Raw genomic sequence first — 6,000 nt, 5'->3', positions numbered from 1 at the left:
TCTGGCTGGATCCTAATTATTTCTTTCACTTGTCATATGAGAACAAAATTTTTCAAAGAATATGGAGAACATGGGGGCAGATCAGTTAAAAAAATAACAACACACAGTGCTTACCATGTGCCAGGCGGTGTTTAAGAACTTAATAGCTTATCAACCAATTTAATCCTCATGCCAATCCTATGATGTAAGTAGTATTTTATTTTACAGATGAGGAAACTGAGGCACAGTGAGGTTACCTTAGTAAGTGGTAAAACAAGAATTGTATCACTCAGGTGTCCGTACCGTCAGCACTCTACAGAGTACAGTGCTCACTGTGCCTTGGAGAAAGAGTCCCATGAGGGGATCACCCTCAAGAGAGGTACCGGTCAGGGCTCACAGAGTCATGGCATGATGGTGGCCAAAGGGTTCTAACTAGAGATATGGGAAAGACCAGGTAAAGCTAGGAGCACTAGAGGTGAAAACTGGGATCCAGGTATGCTGGGGCACCCAAATAAATGCACCCCCAAGCCCTCCTGCCGAGAAGACGAGGAGTTCCTCTGGCAGTTCTGGCAACAGTTGAACCCAGACCTACTGGACCAGGTACAGGATGTCAGGTCTTAGAAGCTAAGCACAGATAATGATGGGGGGCGGGGAGTCTTCCCTTTGAGAGGAGGAAGGGAGAGTCTTAGCAGAGGCAGCTGTGGAACTCTGGGGTTTCAGAACCATTCAGGGATATCCTTAGGTCAAAATTTTGGAGTTTAAGTAGGAAAATCCACCCTGTGAAGTTGAAAAAAGGCAAGGAACTGGGGTAAAACCACCTTTGTGCATATCTCTGTTTAGCCACCAATTGATTGAGTGGCTTCAGTAATATTTCTTTACATGTAAACACCACAGTTGGTTAGCCATTCTCCTATTAATGGACATCTTGGGTTATTTCCTGTTTGGAGCTATTATAAACAAACCTGCTGGGAACACTCTTTTACAAGTCCTTTTCTTTTCAGTAAATACAGGAGTGAGATTGCTGGGTCCGAAGATAGATTTTTTGTTTTGTTATTTGGAGGATAATTGCTTTATAATGCTGTGTTGACTTCTGCCATACAACAACATGAGTCAGCCATAGTATACACATGTCCCCTCCCTCTTGAGCCTCCCTCCCACCCCTCGAGCTCTTCACAGAGCACCCGGGTGAACTCCCAGTGAAAGTGAAGTCGCTCAGTCGTGTCCGACTCTTTGCGATCCCATGGACAGTAGCCCACCAGGCTCCGAGATCCATGGGATTTTCTAGGCAAGAATACTGGAGTGGGCTGCCATTTCCTTCTCCAGGGGATCTTCCCAACCCAGGGATCGAACTTGGGTCTTCTGCGTTGCAGACAGATGCTTTACCGTCTGAGCCACTAGAGTGATCCACTAGAGTGAACTCCCAGTACTATACAGCAACTCCCCACTATCTGCTTTATACATGGTAGTGTAAACTCTCAATTCATCCCACCCTCTCCTTGCCTCCCTGTTCCACAAGTTCATTCTCTATGCATCTCTATTCCTGCAAATAGGTTCATCAGTATCATTTTTCTGTAAGGTAGATTTTCGTATAGTTTTTTAAAGCATTTTTTAATCATGGTAAAATATACATAACGTAAAATTTGCCATTTTAAACGTTTCAAGTGCACAATTCAGGGAGTTCCCAGGTGGTGCAGTGGTTAGGACTCAGCGCTTTCCCAGCTGTGGTTCAATCCCTAGGGATTGAAGCCGTGCGGTGCAGCCAAAAAGAAAAGTGTACAATTCGATGGCATTAAGTACATTTATATTGTTGTGCAACTATTACCACTGTCCATCTCCAGAACTTTTTCACCATCCCAAACTGAAAATTGATACCAATGAAACAGTAAACTTTCTATCCCCCTTCCCTCGGCTCCTAATAACCTTTATTGTACTCTGTCTTTACAAGTTTCACTATTCTGATCGGTGCTGCTGCTTAAGTCGTGTCCAACTCTTTGCAACCCCATGGACTATAGCCTGCCAGGCTCCTCTGTCTATAGGATTCTCCAGGCTATTCTAGGTGCCTCGTATAAGTGGAGGAGACGGCGATGGCACCCCACTCCAGTACTCTTGCCTGGAAAATCCCATGGGTGGAGGAGCCTGGTAGGCTGCAGTCCATGGGGTCGCGAAGAGTCAGGCACGACTGAACGACTTCACTTTCATGCATTGGGGAAGGCAATGGAAACCCACTCCAGTGTTCTTGCCTGGAGAATCCCAGGGACGGGGGAGCCTGGTGGGCTGCCGTCTATGGGGTCGCACAGAGTCGGACATGACTGAAGCGACTTAGCAGCAGCAGCATATAAGTGGAATCATACGCCATTTATCCTGTTGTGTCTGGCTTACTTCAGTTAACATAAAGTTTTCAAGGTTTATCCATGTTGTAGCATGTGTTAAAATTTCATTCTTTTTCCATTGTATAGATATATCACAGTTTGTTTATCCATTCATCAGTCAATAGACAGTCAGATTTCCTCCATCTTTGGGTTATTGTGAATCTTGCTGCTATGAAAGTGGGTACACAAATACCTGCTCAAGGTCCTGCCTTCACTTCTTTTGGATATTATTTACAAATATTTCCTATTTTTGTGGTTTGCCTTTTCAGTCTCTTGATAGTGTCCTTTGATGCACAAAAGTGTTTAATTTTGGGGGGCATTCTAATTGCTCTGCGTACGTGTCAACACTTAGCATTGGCAATCTTTTTAATTTTAGCCATTCTATTGGGTGTGTAATAGTATTTCATTGTAGATTTAATTTGTATATCCCTGACGACTAATGGTATAGAGCATTTTGAAATGCTTATTGGATATTGTGAATCTTTATGAAATGTTTGTTCACATCTTTCACCCATCATTTTGTTGTTTTTGTTTTGTTTTTGTCCTTTTTTGTTTTGGAGGTTTTGATCATTTTTTAAATTAAGTTATAGGAGTGGCTGATATTTCTGTTTCCTCTTCTGTAGGTAGTAAGTATTAATTCCTCCATGACACCTGGGCTGCAAGAAATGCCAAGTTCAGCTACTGTCCACAGTGTCCTGGACTCATAAGAGCCCACATATTTCTACTCCTGTCCAAGGCTTGAGATCCATACTTGGAAGAATTAGGGAGATGCCACAGGATGTTGGGGAATGGGGGAAGAGGGCAGAGGGAGTGTCTAACACAGAGTGATTTGAAAGGAGGCATTCTCTGTGGCTCCTGGCAAAGAGGGAAAAGAAGACCATGTGGAGAATATCATCTCCACAGGAGGAGGGAGGGAGGAAAGGGAGCAGGGAGAGCTCACTGGCTCTCAGTCAGAAGAAGGAAATGTAGCAGCTATATAAGCCAAACTTAAATCTCATAGCAGAGCTGGCCAGTGAATGTCTCCCCAAAGACTTTCCGTCTTTGAGGTGACAAGGAGACATCAACTTCCTTCTAATAAAATTTACTTCCTAATAAAACCAGCTGGTAAAGCATTAATGGAGTTTGCAGAATCCCAGCCCCTGTATTTTAACGCAGAGTATAGAAAGTGAATTTGGGGCTGAGAGACAATAACTGGTTAATACATTCAGTTCAGTTCAGTTCAGTGAGCACGCCAGGGCTCCCTGTCCATCACCAACTCCCGGAGGTCACTCAGACTCATGTCCATCGAATTGGTGATGCCACGCAGCCATCTCATCCTCTGTTGTCCCCTTCTCCTCCTGCCCCAAATCCCTCCCAGCATCAGAGTCTTTTCCAATGAGTCAACTCTTCGAATGAGGTGGCCAAAGTACTGGAGTTTCAGCTTCAGCATCAGTCCTTCCAATGAACACCCAGGACTGATCTCCTTTAGGATGGACTTGTTGGATCTCCTTGCAGTCCAAGAGACTCTCAAGAGTCTTCCCCAACACCACAGTTCAAAAGCATCAATTCTTCGGTGCTCAGCTTTCTTCACAGTCCAACTCTCACATCCATACATGACCACTGGAAAAACCATAGCCTTGACTAGACGGACCTTTGCTGGCAACGTAATATCTCTGCTTTTCAATATACTATCTAGGTTGGTCATAACTTTCTTTCCAAGGAGTAAGCATCTTTTAATTTCATAGCTCCAATCACCATCTGAGTGATTTTGTACCACAAAAAATAAGGTCTGACATTGTTTCCATTGTTTCCCCATCTATTTCCCATGAAGTGATGGGACCAGATGCCATGATCTTCGTTTTCTGAATGTTGAGCTTTAAGCCAACTTTTTCACTCTCCTCTTTCACTTTCATCAAGAGGCTTTTGAGTTCCTCTTCACTTTCTGCCATAAGGGTGGTGTCATCTGCATATCTGAGGTTATTGATATTTCTCCTGGCAATCTTGATTCCAGCTTGTGCTTCTTCCAGCCCAGCGTTTCTCATGATGTACTCTGCATATAAGTTAAATAAGCAGGGTGACAATATACAGCCTTGATGTACTCTTTTCCTGATTTGGAACCAGTCTGTTGTTCCATGTCCAGTTCTAACTGTTGCTTCCTGACCTGCACACAAATTTCTCAAGAAGCAGGTCAGGTGGTCTGGTATTCCCATCTCTTTCAGAATTTTCCACAGTTTATTATGATCCACACAGTCAAAGGCTTTGGCATAGTCAATAAAGCAGAAATAGATGTTTTTCTGGAACTCTTGCTTTTTTGATGATCCAGTGGATGTTGGCAGTTTGATTTCTGATTCCTCTGCCTTTTCTAAAACCAGCTTGAACATCTGGAAGTTCACGGTTCACGTACTGCTGAAGCCTGGCTTGGAGAATTTTGAGCATTACTTTACTCGCGTGTGAGATGAGTGCAATTGTGCGGTACTTTGAGCATTCTTTGGCATTGCCTTTCTTTGGGATTGGAATGAAAACTGACCTTTTCCAGTCGTGTGGCCACTGCTGAGTTTTCCAAATTTGCTGGCATATTGAGTGCAGCACTTTCACAGCATCATCTTTCAGGATTTGAAATAGGTCAACTGGAATTCCATTACCTCCACTAGCTTTGTTTGTAGTGATGCTTTCTAAGGCCCACTGGACTTCACATTCCAGGATGTCTGGCTCTAGGTCAGTGATCACACCATCGTGATTATCTGGGTCGTGAAGCTCTTTTTTGAACAGTTTTTCTGTGTATTCTTGCCACCTCTTCTTAATATCTTCTGCTTCTGTCAGGTCCATACCATTTCTGTCCTTTATTGAGCCCATCTTTGCACGAAATGTTCCCTTGGTATCTCTAATTTTCTTGAAGAGATCTTTCCCATTCTGTTGTTTTCCTCTATTTCTTTGCATTGATCGCTGAGGAAGGCTTTCTTATCTCTCTCTGCTATTCTTTGAAACTGCATATCTAACTATTGCCTGTATGAAACTTTTAAATAAGAATCTAAAATATCAGCATAGAAGTTGCCAGTAGGGAATTCCAGCAGGGAGTTAAATCTTGTCCATATTCCTTTGTTCTTGTCTTGATCTAGGGGTGGATACAGATGCTTGTTAACAGTACATGTTAGAAATTACAAGTTTCCATTCATGCACGTTTAGAGAATAACTACTATGGGACTTTCCTGGCAGTCCAGCAGTTAAGCCTCTTCACTTCCAATGCAGGGGACACAGGTTTGATCCTGATTGGGGAACTAAGTTCCCACATGCCTTGCAGCATGGCCAAAAAAAAGTTTTTTCAACTAAGAATAAATACTAGACACATTGGAATAGAAGGTAGAGGGGGCAACGGGTCAGAAAACAGTAAAATTCAAGAGTAGCAGACATGGTTCACTACCTTCCGAGCATCATTTCCTGCCTCTAGGTCATGAGCCAGAGTCTTGTGTGACTACCCCACCCCTCCCATATGGGCACAGACTTTGAGGGAAGCCAACTCTGCTTCCAGCTTCAAGTACAAATTTTAGTTTCTATAAATCAGTCAGAACATCCCTCTTCTCACTCCAGGAATTGGTTCAGGTTGGGGTATGTGAACCTTTATTGCCAGTAAATACACCTGGTTCTCACTTGCGGGCAATGTCCCCCACCCCACGGG

Source organism: Bos indicus, chromosome 11 (assembly GCF_029378745.1).
Source record: "Bos indicus isolate NIAB-ARS_2022 breed Sahiwal x Tharparkar chromosome 11, NIAB-ARS_B.indTharparkar_mat_pri_1.0, whole genome shotgun sequence".
NCBI lineage: Eukaryota > Metazoa > Chordata > Mammalia > Artiodactyla > Bovidae > Bos > Bos indicus.
Note: the sequence above shows the minus strand (reverse complement) of the source record.